At 46.1% G+C, this 15,754-nt stretch overlaps 1 protein-coding gene and 1 pseudogene across 6 annotated transcripts in view; one reads left to right on the top strand and one right to left on the bottom strand.

The window, feature by feature from the left end:
- LOC100615906 (zinc finger protein 44) overlaps positions 1 to 15,754 on the top strand; it is a 70,442-nt gene that overhangs the window by 26,685 nt on the left and 28,003 nt on the right. Inside the window, exon 1 of one of the 6 annotated variants that reach the window (XR_008541117.2) lies at positions 1,942 to 2,132. The exons of 3 other annotated variants lie outside the window; for them this stretch is intronic. The gene's annotated coding sequence lies outside the window, so the exon portion shown is untranslated. Of the gene's footprint in view, positions 1 to 1,941; positions 2,133 to 15,754 lie in introns of those variants that run through there. 2 more of the 6 variants (XR_010153726.1, XR_010153725.1) reach the window with 2 other exon arrangements.
- On the bottom strand, positions 7,772 to 8,295 carry LOC129138118 (large ribosomal subunit protein eL28-like; annotated as a pseudogene).

Raw genomic sequence — 15,754 nt, 5'->3', positions numbered from 1 at the left:
GTAGAACAGAATAGAGAGACCAGAAATAATCTTCATTTATGGTCTGTTGATTTTCTACAAATGCCCCAAGATAATGGGGAAAGCGTTTTCAACATGGTGCTGGGACAACTGGATATTAACCTGCAGAAAGATGAACTGAGACCTTTATCTCATATCATATGTGAAAATTAACACTAAAATGATAAAAAGCAAAAATACAAAGTTAGCATCAGATGTAGGAGAGTATCTTTGTGACTGGGGTGGGGAAGGAGCTGTGTGTGTGTGTCTGTGTGGGTGTGTAAGAACACCAAAGGCGCATGTAATCCCAGCACTTTGGGAGGCCGAGGCAGGCGGATCACCTGAGGTTAGGAGTTTGAGACTAGCCTGGCCAACATGGTGAAACCCTGTCTCTGTTAAAAATACAGAAATTAGCCAGGTGTGGTCACGCTCGCCTGTAATCCCAGCTTCTTGGGAGGCTGAGACAAGAGAATCGCTTGAACCTGGGAGGCAGAGTTTGCAGTGAACCGAGATCACACCACTGTACTACAGCCTGGGTGACAGAGCAAGACTCTGTCTCAAAAATTAAAAAAAAAAAAAAAAAAGACAATCTGTCAAGGTGAGACTTAGAGACTAAGTCTCATTTGGGTTGTCTCCTAGAAGAAGGGTTTATAAAGTTGACAGTTTAGGGCAGAACCTTAAACTGACTCCAGGTGAGAGTTTCTTGCTTTTGAAAATAAAGATCTTGAAGGGAAGATTGTTCCCACATGAGGTGGGAACAGGAGGACATGTTGAGCTCCCAGAGTTAAATCCTTAGGTTTCTCTGCCTCATCACCAGGGACTGATAGACTCTTGGGCCCCTTTCAACAGAGTCTGACTCCCAAGCTTGGGAATATGTTTGTCACTTGGCGTTTTCCTTGTAAATAGTAGTGCAGTAGACTGCTTAAATGAACCAATTCAGATGTTTCCTTTTCTTCCGTTTTTATTCCTTCATAGAATATTGCTGTCATATAACTCCCCTTTTTCCCATATATTAAATAACTGTATTCCCTTGTTGGTGTGTTTTAATTTTTTGGCTGAAAATGAGTAGGCAGGCCGGGCACAGTGGCTCACTCCTGTAATCCCAGCACTTTGCAAGGCCAAGGCAGGTGGATCATTTGAGGTCAGGAGTTCGAGACCAGCCTGACCAACAAGGTGAAACTCCGTCTCTACTAAAATACAAAAATTAGCCTGGTGTGGTGGTGGGTGCCTGTAATCTCAGCTACTCGGGAGGCTGAGGCAGGAGAATTGCTTGAACCCGGGAGGCAGAGGTGGCAGTGACCTGAGATCATGCCACGCCACTGCACTCCAGCCTGGGCGACAGAGCAAGACTCTGTCTCAAAAAAAAAAAAAAGAAAAAAAAGAAAAAATGAGTAGACTGAGGGATAAGGTGTGAGGAAGCCTTCGCCATGCCACCTTTCCAAATTCCTGACCCCTGGAGGACATCAAGCCCTCTCCCATGTTCCAGTGTGACCTGGTCTAGGCACCCCTCCTGCTCTGAGGCACGAGGATCGTTCCTTTGGCCACTGAGAATGCAATTCCCTTTTGTCCAAGAGGAAGAAGAAAGAAAGTCCCATTAGTACAGGGAGACGCCAGTGCCAGCTCTGGAAAGCCAGGAGCAAGTTCTTCTTAAATTCCAATGTCCTCTGGCGAGGGCATATCCTGCTGGTTTCTTATTTAAACAATAGGTTTGAGGATCTTGGACTCATTTAACTTATTGATAGGGGAAAATGGATCAGGGAGGATGCCCAAGCTGGCAAGGGCAATGGTCAAGAATCTGTCATTCTGGCCCCTCTCAGGAGCTTGCCTTACCTCTCCTCTCTGCACTGTGTACCCCCCCCCAGGGGGAGGGGCCTAGGGCACTATCCAATCAGGGGTTCTGAGGGTGGGGCCGTGCCAACAGTCCAATCAGGCGTGCTGTAGGGCAGCAGGCGGGGCGACGCGCCGAAGCCCGTGGGTTTGGGGTTTTTTTTCCTCTCGCTTTGGCGCCCTCGGGTCGCTCTCGGCTTCTCTGAAAGTGCTGAGGGTGTGTCAGCTCAGGATGTGTCGCGATTTGCCCTGCTGTGGCCAGGAGAGCCATAAGGAGGATGCTGGGACACCCTGGAGTCCAGGAAATGGTGAGTGTGCTGGGCTGGGGTCCCGACACGCGGGAGGAGGGGCTGGCTGGGACCGGCTGGGACCGGCTGTGGCGGGACCCGGGCCTCCCTGCGAGCGACTCCGGGGTCTGGGGCCCTAGTCCCCATGGCACAGCTCGGCCCTCGGTCCCCTTGGCTGCAGGGTGGCCCTGGTCCGGCCGGCAGTCGGGACCCCGGGCGTCCTGTGCTGTCCCTGCGTGGTGACTTCGCCCTCAGCCCCAGAGCCCTCTATGGGCAGCTCCGCGCCCGCAGGCCCGCGTCTCCCCCAGATTGTGCGGGGACCACGGGAGGGTCATGGGGAGAATTCCCGCCTTGGGTGCGACTTTAGCGAAACGACGTGCACCAGGTTCTAGAGTGTTCCTTACATCGTTGATAAGGAAACAAATAGGTTTTGTTATACCATAAAGTCGCAGTTTCTAAGACCCTCTCGACGACTTTTAGGGAAAACTTACTGTGTTTTAATAATCTATTTTCCACAGAGCAAAGGATTAGTCTTTTAGATTTAATTTTGTTGTTGTTCGTGGATATTTTACGAGAGAGGAAAGCAGAGATAGCAGCTTGGAAGTTAGTTGTATGAAATGGTTGTGCCTCACCTCCCAGTATCTTTCCTTGGCACAGACATCTTACGTGTTGAGGATCCTCTTTGGAAATTTTTCTGGGTGATCTGTCCTTGAGCATAGTTGCGGATCAGCACTGAGCCTCCCCGGCTTTATCACCTTGAAAACGTCGACTCAATTGTGTGTTAGTATTTAAGTAAAATGTAGGGTGTGTTCAATCACTAGAGCGAGAAGGATGGTACAAAATATTTCCAAAAAGGCCAAGAAAGGTGAATTTCTGGAAAAAAATCCAGTATTACATCCTGCTTTTTTTGTTTGTTTGTTTGAGACAGTGTCTCCCTCTCGCTGAGGCTTGAATGCAGTGGGGGGATCAAGGCTTACTGCAGCTTCGACCACCCCATCTCAACCGATCTTCCCACTTCAGCCTCCCGAGTAGCTGGGACCACCACACCCAGCTAATTTTTTGTAGAGAGCATGCCTCTTTATGTTGCCCAGGCTGGTCTCAAACTCCTGAGCTCGAGTGATCCTCCCAAAATGTTGGGATTACGGGCATGAGCCACTGTGCCTAGCCTAAATATTATTTTAACCCCTTTTTCTTCTAAGTTTCTGAGGCTCGTTTTTTTCTTTTGGTTGATTTCAAGAGGAATTCCAGGGCTTAGACTTACAATTCCTAGGTGTGTTAAAATATGGTTGTTTAGAAAACCACTTCTGGCTGGGCACAGTGACTCATGCCTGTAACCCCAGCATTTTGGGAGGCCAAGGCGGGTGGATCTCCTGAGCTCAGGAGCTCCAGACCAGCCTGGGCAACATGGCGAAACCCTGTCTCTAACAAAAAATACAAAAAATTAGTCAGGCATAGTGGTGCGTGCCTGTGGTCCCACCTATTTTGGAGGCTGAGGTGGGAGGATCGCTTGAGCCTGCAAGGTGGAGGTTGCAGTGAGCCAAGATTGTGCCACTGCACTCCAACCTGAGTGACAGAGTGAGACCCCATCTAAAAAAAAATTGTTTATAATAATTAACTATTGATTACATTATTAGTTTGACTAATGATTATAGTTTATCATGATTAATGATTAATAGTTTGACTAGTGATTAAATAATCATTGATAATTAACTTCATTTTCCAAAAGGAATAGATATTTGTGCGTTTTGTTTTGAAACTAGATAATGTTTTACAGTTTGCTTCCATGCTTTATACATAAATACTTGGTTTGAGTGATTTTGCTGAATTCTTGAAACACTGGGTTTTTCTCATTTAAAATATCAAAAGTGTTCTAAAGCCACATGACTGGTGAGCGGAGGCCTGAGGCAGTGACTAGAAGGTAAGGCCGCATTTGACTCTGCCAAGGGAAGTAATTAAGACCCAGGTGGTTCTCCTTAGGGTGCCTCCCCTGCAGGTGTCCTATGTACTCACTCTTATCAAGGAGAGCAGGTGTCCTACGTACTCACACCTATCAAGGAAAGACCCCTTTGGTACTGACAGAAACTGAGCATTGGAAAACTGGGGATCCACATGTATGTGGTGGGGAGGGGAACAGTGTGATACTTCTGGGGTTGTAATTGTAGTTTCCTTGGGCCTGTTTTTAGACAGTGGATTTGAGGGGTAGTTGTTGTTTCGTTTGATACAGGGTCTTACTCTGTCACCCAGGCTGGGGTGCAGTGGCACAGTCTGGCTCACTGCAGCCTCCTGGGCTCAAGTGATCCTCCCACCTCAGCCTCCCAAGTAGCTAGGACTACAGGCACATGCTATCATGCTTGGCTAATTTTTTTTTTTTTTTTTTTTTTTTGAGACGGAGTCTCGCTCTATCGCCCAGGCTGGAGTGCAGTGGTGCCATCTCGGCTCACTGGAAGCTCTGCCTCCTGGGTTTACGCCATTCTCCTTCCTCAGCCTCCCGAGTAGCTGGGACTACAGGCGCCTGCCACCACGTCCAGCTAATTTTTTGTATTTTTAGTAGAGACGGGGTTTCACTATGTTAGCCAGCATGGTCTCGGTCTCCTGACCTCCTGATCTGCCCACCTCAGCCTCCCAAAGTGCTGAGATTACAGGTGTGAGCCACTGCACCCAGCGCTAATTTTTTTGTTTTTTTGTTTTTTGTTTTTTGTAGAGACAGGGTCTTGATACATTGCCCAAGCTGGTCTCAAACTTGTAGCCTCAGGGACTCCCATCTTGGCCTGCCAGGTGCTGGGATCACAGGCATGAGCCACCACTCCCGGCCTTCAGTTTTGCATCCCCAGTGTTGCTGCATTCAGAGTGTAATATTTACATGTTGAGAAAGTCTGTGAAGTCAGGACTTTTGTCTCCTGGATCTAAGATTGATGAATTTGAAGCCAGGCATGGTGGCTCATGCCTGTAATCCCAGCACTTTGGGAGGCTGAGGCGGGTGTATCACCTGAGGTCGGGAGTTCGAGACCACCCTGACCAACATGGAGAAACCCCGTCTCTACTAAAAATACAAAATTAGTTGGGTGTGGTGCCACATGCCTGTAATCCCAGCTGCTCGGGAGGCTGAGGCAGGAGAATTGCTTGAACCCATGAGGTGGAGGTTGCGGTGAGCTGGAGATCGCGCCATTGCACTCCAGCCTGGGCAATAAGAGTGAAACTCCGTCTCCGAAAAAAAAAAAAAAAAAGATTGATGAATTTGAGAGTTCATTTGGGTCAGAACCTTACACTGAATCTGGGACTGAACTACTCTAGGTGTTACACCTTAATGGTGAGAGTCTGAACCCCCAGCTTGTTAGGGTGTTTGACCTTCTTTGTGTGGATTTTACAATTCTGAATTGTGGGGAAGCAGGCTGCTAAGCTGATTAGAATATTTGTGTTTCTTTCCTTTGGATTCCTTTTTCTGTTTACTGTGGTGCTTCAACTGTAGTTTCCCTTAGCATTTTGTAATTTATACATGTGAGTGTGTAGGATTTTCGTTTCTTTGGCTTTGAAAATGAAAGTTGATAAATATGATGTAAGGCAAGACAATTCTGGAACCAAGCAGAATTGTGTTCCTTTTGTGCAAAAGAATCTCAAGATGCAAGATGAGTGCATTGAAGTTCTCGGGTACATTTTTCATTAAGTCAGTTTTGCATGTGCATATGCCCTAGAGGATGTGACATTTAAAAGGCTCTACTCTTTAAGAAAAATGAATTTTGGGCCGGGCGCAGTGGCTCAGGCCTGTAATCCCAACACTTTGGGAGGTCGAGGCGGGCAGATCATGAGGTCAGGAGATCAAAACCATCCTGGCTAACACGGTGAAACCCTGTCTCTACTAAAAATACAAAAATTAGCCTGGTGTGGTGGTGTGCGCCTGTAATCTCAGCTACTCGGGAGGCTGAGGCAGGAGAATTGCTTGAACCTGGGAGGCGGAGGTTGCAGTGAGCTGAGGTCGCACCATTGCACTCCAGCCTGGGCATCAAAGTGAGACTCCACCAAAAAAAGAGAAAAAAGAAAAAGAAAAATGAATTTTTATTTTAATAAGATGAAAATTCAATTGAGTTCCTATTTTAATGATACGAGGGAAACTACTCAAAACTTATGTATCTTTGAGACTTTTCTACATTTAGAGTTAGGTTTAAATCCATCATGCATTAAATAGGCTACTCATTCCTGAAAGCACTGCCCTCTGGGATACAGTAGAAAGATAAAATATGATGCAATTTGTCATTTAGTTAGAGATTTTTTTCTTAATTTACACTTTTATACCCATTATTTAAAGGATGAAATCTTACAATGGTTTCCTATGTTTAAAAAAAGTTAAAAGTCAATAAATTTTAGAAACAAGTTAATTAAAAATAATGGCTAATAGTAAAGTATGGTTTATATAATTTTTTTCAATCATTTAAAATACACACAAAGGTTTAAAAAAATCTAAAAGAAAGTGTGGGTTGAGAAAACTTACTGCTAGAATATCCTGGTTTACCCTAGTGCTCTTGCTCCAGCCACCCCCAGATAACCAGTTTTGATAATAACTTGTGCATCTGTTAGTGTTTCTTTATGTAAAAACAAGCAATTGTAAATGCGTATTTTTCCTATTCACTATTGTTGAACACATTGTCTTTTTTGTTGTTGTTGTTATTGTTAGAGACAGAGGACATGGTCTTGCTCTGTCACCCAGGCTGGAGTGCAGTAGTGCAATCATAGCTCTCTGTAACCTTGAACTGAGCTCAAGTGATTCTCCCATCTCAGCCTCCTGAGTAGCTAGGACTACAGTCACATGCCAGCACACCCAGCTACTTCATTTTTTATATAGAGATGGGGTCTGGCTATGTTGCTCAGGCTGGTCTTGAACTCCTGGGCTCAAGCGATCCTCCACTTTGGCCTTCCAAAGCATTGGGATTGCAAGCGTGAGCCACCAGAGCCACTATGCCTGGCCCTGTTCACCATTGTTCTTGTAATTAGTGGTTGGACTCTACATTTTTAATGTTTCACAATTGACCACTTCATCCTCTTCCCTTCATGCCCTACTTCTGGACAAGCTGAGAAGGCCTGGGCATCCTTCCTCTGTCATGGGCAGGAGACTCAAACCACATAACCAGCTGCCCATGCAGAGGAACTTGCGCCCAGCCCCACTTCCAACCACAGTAAACACCCTGGGCAAGTTCCCTTCCTTGCTTTTTTAAGCCATTTCCCACCTGCTTGAGAGGCCTGCCCTGTTCTCCCTAGAGACCTCAGTCATGGGAGTAATAAGCCTTTTCATACCCTCTCAGTGTGTGTGAGACCCACTGTCATCAGTGTCATCATTGCAGCCTCGCCCTTCTAGGTGACTAGCAGTTGGTGCTGTGAACAAGATGTCTAGATATTGACCACCACTCATGGGTCTATCTTCTCTTGTTCTGAATTGCTGACCTGCTCTATGGCCCATTTAGAGTTTGAGCTGCTGCTTACTGGGAGCACATGCTTTGTGCTGTGCTGCTCTGTGTTTCTTCCATTGTTGAGCCCTACCAAGTCTGGTTCTAGATTCAGCTGACCTTAGTTGACAGTTTTTGATAATTCCTTGGAATTGGGGAGCTGGAGTATGGGAGTAGGGCCTTCCTTAAAGTGGTCCTGGGTTTACATCCTGGGCAAGGACCTACCTGTGTTTTTGTTTTGTTTTTTTGTTTTTGTTTTTTGCGGGCATGAGGGGCTGGTGGTGAGAAAGCCAGCTGACTCTTTATTGCTTTGGGGGCAGGGGGCTCAGGAGCTCTTGGTGGGGCGGGTCCGCTTCCGCTTCACCATCACAGGCTTCTGGCTGCACAGGATGGCGCTGACCCTGCGGATGGCTGCCATGCGCAGGTCGGGGCGGTACTTGTTCTTGAGGATCATGTGTCTGATGCTGCTGAGCGTGGCGCCAGCATTCTTGCTGATGGTGGTCCGCGCGTAGGAGGTGGCAGGCTTCGGCTGGCCGGATCTCTGCTTCATGACCACCACCACACCTTTGTCCTCGGCTGCCGGCTCCACGCCCACAGTCTTGTGGTGAATCAGCCCGTTGTAGCGGAAGGAGCTGGGGCCTTCAAGTTACTGGGCTTGGTGCTGTAGGTCGGCTTATTCCTCTTGATCAGAAACTGGAGCAGTTCTGCACGACCATCCATTGCAGATGCGCGGACATGGTGGCGGCTCCTCTCGCAGTGGCGGCCTGAGACCTGTGTATTTATAGTGAAGTTGTGACTGATGCCTGGGTTGCCCCAAATGTAAAGAGTGGGAGTGGAGGGGAGACTGTATACACTGTGTCAGAGGTTGGTCATTATGTGGCTGCCCCTGGAAGAGCAGTCCTTCAAAAAGAGGACAGGGAGGGAAGGTGGGGAACAGCAGCCATTAGATGATGGACTGAGTCCACACTCTTTAACAGCAGAAGCTTCCCCAAGACCCTAAAGTGCTATTGCTGCTGCTTCATGCGCCTCTCCCACAACAGAGAGCTTGACCTTTGGGTTTAGTGGGGGATAACACCCATGGCATAGTTGTGGCATAGCAAAGAAGTTAGTTCAAACCTGACTTAAACCTGGGGTTTTTAAACCTTCTAGAGCAACCATTGCCGTAGGGGAGGTGCTTCACCCTGATAACAGTGATGACACCGTGATGACACAGGCTCTCTGGTGGGGAAAAAAAATATTAGTACCAGGTTAGAGAGGACACACCCTCCCCCAGAGTACATCCAGTAACCAAAAAACAAAGCAGGGAAGGGAAGGAACAAAAGAAAAAAACACTGATGAAACAAAAGTCCACAGTTTGACCCAGTTGGAAATGTATTAAAGGAATTTGCATAACAAAAATCATAAAAGGGAACTCCTTGGGTTTTTGGCCTCTATAATGTAGGTTCTGAATTTTAACATCTGTATCAGTTGATAAACCTTCATGGGATTAATACTAGGGCTCATGTTATAGTTATACCTGGGTATCCCATCAAATTTAATGAAGGTATCCTGATAATCATAGAGGAGTTAGTGAATATAAAATAAATAGAGCAGAAATCCCTGTGCCTCTCCTTAGCCATCATAACTATTGTGTTGGCTAAGTCATTCTTGGTTGTATTATAGAACAAATTGTCTTAAAATATCACATAGGGCCAGGTGCGGTGGCTCATGCCTGTAATCCCAGCACTTTGGGAGGCCAAGGTAGGTGGATTGCTTGAGCCCATGAGTTCAAGACGAGCCTGGGCAACATGGTGGGACCCTGTGTCTACAAAAAATACAAAAATTAGCCGGGTGTAGTGGCACGCACCTGTAGTCCTGGCTGCTTGGGAGGCTGAGGTGGGAGGGTAGCTTGCGCCTGGGAGGTTGAGGCTGCAGTGAGCTGTGACTGTGCCACTGCACTCCAGCCTGGGTGACAGGGTGAGACAACAGCCCTTAAAAAATCCCACAGTGACCAAGGAAGCTCTGAACTAGTGAGTTATTTATTTATTTATTTATTGAGACAGTCTCGCTCTGTCACCTAGGCTGGAGTGCAGTGGCGGGATCTCAGCTCACTGCAGCCTCCGCCTCTCAGGTTTAAGCAATTTTCCTGCCTCAGCCTCCTGAGTAGTTGGGATTGCAGGCACTTGCCACCACGCCCATCTAATTCTTGTGTTTTTCGTAGAGACGAGGTTTTGCCATGTTGGCTAGGCTGGTCTCAAACTCCTGGCCGCAAGTGATTCACCTGCTGTGGCCTCCCAGTGTGCTGGAATTACAGGCATGAGCCACTGCACCTGGCCATAAATTCAAATTAGGTCTTTGGCAGTTACAAATTAGATTGACAAAATGGGACCCCATGAAACTTACTCCCCAATTAAATTAGTTAATATGACTCAATGTAAATTGATGGGCCTTGAAGGATTGACAGCTATTATACAAAACCATTAATGGTTGTATGGTTGTAGTGAAGGGGCAGTTATCCCCAGTGCTTTTTTTTTTTTTTTTTGAGACAAGATCTCACTCTGTTGCCCACGCTGGAATCCAGTGATGCAATCACAGCTCACTGCAGCCTCCAACACCTGGGCTGAAGCATCCTCCTGCATCAGCTTCCTGAGAAGCTGAGACCACAGGTGCGCCACCATGCTCAGCTAATTTTTTTTTTTTTTTTTGTAGAGATGAGATCTCACTATGTTGTCCAGGCTGGTCTTGAACTCCTGGGCTCAAGCAGTCCTCCTACCTCAGCCTCCCAAAGTGCTTGGATTACGGACATGAGCCACTGCACTTGGCTGAGTATTTCTCCTTTTAACAGCCTAATTTGGCCTGGCCTGTTTTTTGTTTGTTTTTGTTTTTTTGTTTTGAGATAGAGTTTCGCTTTATCGCCCAGGCTAGAGTGCAGTGGTGCAATCTTGGCTCACTGTAACCTCCACCAGCCGGGTTCAAGTGATTCTTCTGCCTTGGCCTCCCGAGTAGCTGGGATTACAGCCGTGCACCACAACGCCCAGTTGAATTTTTTTTTTTTTTTTTTGAGACAGAGTTTTGCTGTTGCCGGGGCTGGAGTGCAGTGGCGCGATCTCGGCTCACTACAGCCTCCACCATCCAGTTTCAAATGATTCTCCTGCCTCAGCCTCCCAGGTAGCTGGGATTACAGGCACGCGCCACCACGCCCGGTTAATTTTTATATTTTTAATTTTTATATTTTTATTAGAGACGGAGTTTCACCATGTTGGCCAGGCTGCTCTCAAATTCCTGACCTCGTGATCCACCTGCCCCGGCCTCCCAAAGTGCTGGGATTACAGGCACGAGCCACCACGCCTGGCCAATTTTTGTATTTTTTTAAGTAAAGACGGGGTTTCACCATGTTGGCCAGGCTGGGCTCGAACTCCTGACCTCAGGTGACCTACCCTCCTCAACCTCCCAAAGTGCTGGGGTTATAGGTGTGAGCCACCACACCCAGCCTAATTTGGCCTTGTTCTTAAATCTGGGTGCCTCAAAGTGGACTGTTGCAATTTACTGCTGTAATCCCAACCTATTGAGCCCCTACACCCAATATCCAACATTATGGAAAATACTGATTCCATCCAATGAACAAGTGGTAGATATTCTGGAGTCACAGATTTGTATAGGTTTTGTTCAGTCTCTATTTCAACAGACTTAGCTGCAGTTTACCTTCACCTTTGAAGGGATGTGGTCCACCTTTATCTGGTTTCTATTCAGGGAACCTCAGTAGCCTTGCTATTGCAGTCTTTGCCGGCAAGATCTAAATTTTATGTACCTTTCTTCAGGAGCACAGGCATGGCATTACGTTAGAGTCATTGCTGGCCAGGAGCAGTGGCTCATGCCTGTAATCCCACACCTGTGGGAGGCTGAGGCGGGAAGATCACTCGAGGTCAGGAATTTGAGACCAGCCTGGCCAACATGGCAAAAACCTGTCCCTACTTTAAAAAATGCAAAAATTTGCCCGGTGTGATGGTGAGCGCCTGTAATCCCAGCTACTTGGGAGGCTGAGGCACAAGAATCACTTGAACCTGGGAGGCAGAGGTTGGTTGCAGTGAGCCAAGATTGTACCACTGCACTCCAGCCTGGGTGACAGAGCAAGACTCCGTCTCAAAAAAAAAAAAAAAAAAAAAAAGTAATTGCTCTCTGGGGACAGTCATTTGACATTCATTCAAGACATACAAATATTGAAAGAAAAGAGCTTACAAAAAGTGGAAGGGCTATTGCCCCATCTAGAATGTAAGAGGCACTGACACCTTGGCTAAATTCCTGAAAATTATGTGGTAAGCAGAGGACCGCATCCTCTCTGACATAGTGAAGAAATAGCATGTTTTTGTTTTTGTATTTTGAGGCAGGGTCTCTCTGTCACCCAGGCTGGAGTGCAGTGGATCTCGGCTCACTGCAATCTCTGCCTCCCAGGTTCCAGCAATTCCCCTGCCTCAGCCTCCTGAGTAGCTGGGATTACAGGCATACACCACCATGCCTGGCTAATTTTTTTGTAGTTTTAGTAGAGATGAGGTTTCACCATGTTGGCCAGGCTAAGAAATAGCTATTGACTTTCTCACCATCACAATATCTTTTAGATTCTTTTGTTCTTTGTTCTGCTGGAGGCAACATAATCCTTGTGCGCAAATTTTAATTAAATCCAGTTATGCTGTGACTTGCAGGTTGGCCCACCTTGAATGGGTATTTCTACCACAGAGGCTTCTAGACTGTCCAAATTGCCATGCAATTAATGCCCTCAGACTCCTTTACTATGTAGGCTGTTTTTTTTTTTTTTTGAGACAGAGTTTCGTTCTTGTTGCCCAGGCTGGAGTGCAATGGTGTGATCTCGGCTCACTGCAACCTCCGCCTCCCCAGGTTCAAGCAATTCTCCTGCCTCAGCCTCCCTAGTAGCTGGGATTACAGGCACGTGTCACCATGCCTGGCTAATTTTGTATTTTTAGTAGAGACGGGGTTTCTCCATGTTGAGGTTGGTCTCGAACTCCTGACCTCAGGTGATCCGCCCACCTTGGACTCCCAAAGTGCTGGGATTACAGGAATGAGCCACCGTGCCCGGCCAGACTACGTAGGCTTTAGCACCCCCTTCTTGTGGCCCTGTAGGTAGCCAGATGGTCATAAGTTGTCCACAGGCTTCTGATGCAACCCCACACTATGTGCCAGTCCCATGTTGAATAGAAATGCTGTGTGAGAGGACTCCCTTGCCTTGTTCTTCATCTTACTGGGAAAGCATCTTGTTTTTCACTATTAAGTATGATGTTAGCTGTAAGTTTCTTGTAGATGTTCTTTCTTAAGCAGTAGTTTCTCTCTATTGCTAGTTTGCTGTCATAAATGGAAGTTGTACTTAGCCAAATGCTTTCTCATTTTCATTTTCCTTTTCATTTGTGATATTAGTAATTTCTATCCTCTTTGTTTTCCTCAGTTAGCTTGACTAGATTTTTTAATCAATTTTATTCATCTTTTCAAAGAGCTGGCTTTTGGTTTTGATTTTTTTTTTATTTCTTGCAGTTTCAGTATTTGAAAAAATTTCTTTTCTTTTGCTTACTATGGTTTTAATTTGCTTTTTCTAATTTCCTAAAGCACATGCTTAGATAATCGATTATATATTTTTCTTCCTTTCTAGTGTATATGTTCAGTAGCATACTTGTCCTCTATGTATATACTTTTGCTGTGTCCCACAAAGGTGTGTGTGTGTGTGTGTGTGTGTGTGTGTGTGTGTGTGTTTTGAGACGGAGTCTCACTCTGTCACCCAGGCTGGAGTGCAGTGGCACGATCTTGGTTCACCACAACCTCTGCCTCCCAGGTTCAAGCGATTCCCGTGCCTCAGCCTCCCAAGTAGCTGGGATTACAGGCATGTGCCACCATGCCTGGCTAATTTTTTTGTATTTTTAGTAGAGATGGGGTTTTGCCAGGTTGCCCCAGGCTGGTCTCGAACTCTTGACCTCAAGTGATCCATCCACCTCAGCCTCCCAAAGTGCTGGGATTATAGGCGTGAGCCACCACGCCTAGCCCCTACAAAGTTTAATAAGCTGTATTTTCATTCATTTATTTTTTATTTTATTATTATTATTATTATTTTTGAGATGGAGTCTCGCTCTGTCGCCCAAGCTGGAGTGCAGTGGTGCGATTGTGGCTCACTGCAACCTCCACTTCCCTGGTTCAAGCAATTCCCCCGCCTCAGCCTCCCAAGTAGCTGAGATTACAGGTGCATGCCACCATTCTCGTCTGATTTTTTTGTATTTTTAGTAGAGACAGGGTTTCACCAGGTTGGCCAGAGTGGTCTCGAACTCCTGACCTCAGGCAGTCGGCCCACCTTGGCCTCCAAAGTGCTGGGATTGCAGGTGTGAGCCACCAGGCCCAGCCTTTCATTCATTTAGGTAAAAATAGTTTTATGAGATTTTGAGGGCTGCTTTTTAACACAAAAGGAAAAAATTTTTAAAAAGGAAAAAACTAGTTTTTAAGTGCCCTTAAAACTACTACTTTCATCCGTGGGTCGTTTAGAGGTGTGTGGTTTAATCTGCAAGTATTTTGAGGTTTTTCAACTGTTTTTTTGTTATTGATTTTTATATTGTCATTGTAGTCTGCAAGCATATTTTATATAATTTTTCTTTCAAGTTTGTTAAAGTGTTTTTTTTTTTAATCTGCTGTGATCTTCTGGATTAGGTTTGTTTTATGTCCCACAATGTAGTCTATCTTATCTTGGTGACTGTTCCATGTGAACTTGAGAAGTATGTGTATACTGCTGTAGTTGGATGAAGGATTCCATGTATTTCAGTGGAATCTATTGTTTGGTGCTATTCAATTCACCTGTGTCCTTCTTATTTTTTCCTTTTTCGAGACAGAGTCTCGCTGTGTCACCCAGGCTGGAGTGCAGTGGTGCGATCTGGGCCCACTGTAACCCCTGCCTCCCGGGTTCAAGCGATTCTCCTGCATCAGCCTCCCCAGTAGCTGGGATTACAGGCACCTGCCACCACGCCTGGCTAATTTTTGTATTTTAAGTAGAGATGGGTTTTGCTAGTTGGCCATGCTGGTCTCAAACTCCTGGCTTCAAGCGATCCCCCTACCTCAGCATCCCCAAAGTGCTGGGATTATAGGCGTGAGCCACTGTACTCGGCCTGTCCTTCCTGTTTTTTTTTCTGCCTACTGGATCTCTTAATTACTGGTAGGAGGGTGTTGAAATCTCAACCATAGTCATGGATTCATGTATCTCTCCTTGTAGTCCTATCACATTTTGCCTTGTGCATTTTGCAGTTCTTTTATTATGCACATGTATGCTAAAGATTATACATAGATTCTCTATGTCCTCTTAGAGAATCAACTCCTTGGGCGGGTACAGTGGCTCACGCCTGTAATCCCAGCACTTTGGGAGGCCAAGGCAGGTGGATTACCTGAAGTCAGGAGTTTGAGACCAGCCTGGCCAACATGACAAAACCCTCTCTCTACTAAAAATACAAAAAAATTAGCCAGGTGTGGTGGCATGTGCCTGTAATCCCAGCTACTCAGGAGGCTGAGACAGGAGAATCTTGAACCCAAGAGTCGAAGGTTGCAGTGAGCTGAGACCACACCTCTGCACTCCAGCCTGGGCAACAGAGCACAATTCTGTCTCAGAAAAAAAAAAAAAAAAAAAAAGCCAGGTGCAGTGGCTTACGCCTGTAATCCCAGCACTTCGGGCGGCTGAGGTGGGCACATCACCTAAGGTCAGGAGTTCGAGACTAGCTGGCCAACGTAAACCAAAACCCTGTCTCTACTAAAAAATAAAAAATTAGCTGGGTGTGGTGGCACACGCCCATAGTCCCAGCTACTTGGGAAGCTGAGGCAGGAGAATCGCTTAAACCCTGGAGGCGGAGGTTGCAGTGAGCCAAGATTGTGCCAGTGCATTCTAGCCTGGGAGACAGAGTGAGACTCTGTCTCTCAAAAAAAAAAAAAAAAAAAAGTTTCTTGTAGGCAACATATAATTAGGTAGTTTACTTGTAGATTACATACTTTTTAATTTTCTTTGTGACTTCAGTGTTTGACTCTTTACCTTACCTGATTTCATTTTTTCCCTGTCTTAACATATTGATTATACTTTTTTTTTTACACTATTTTAATGGTTGCCCTTGAGTTTTCAGTATACAGCTATCCCAAGCCCTCTTTCTAGCAATCTTAGGCCACTTCACTGGTTGCCCAAGTAACTCATAATAGAGTATGCCCAATTCCTCC

This window comes from Pan troglodytes, chromosome 20, assembly GCF_028858775.2.
Source record: "Pan troglodytes isolate AG18354 chromosome 20, NHGRI_mPanTro3-v2.0_pri, whole genome shotgun sequence".
Lineage (NCBI taxonomy): Eukaryota > Metazoa > Chordata > Mammalia > Primates > Hominidae > Pan > Pan troglodytes.
The sequence above is the reverse complement of the archived record's forward strand: the minus strand, read 5'-3'. Positions and strand labels throughout refer to the sequence as shown.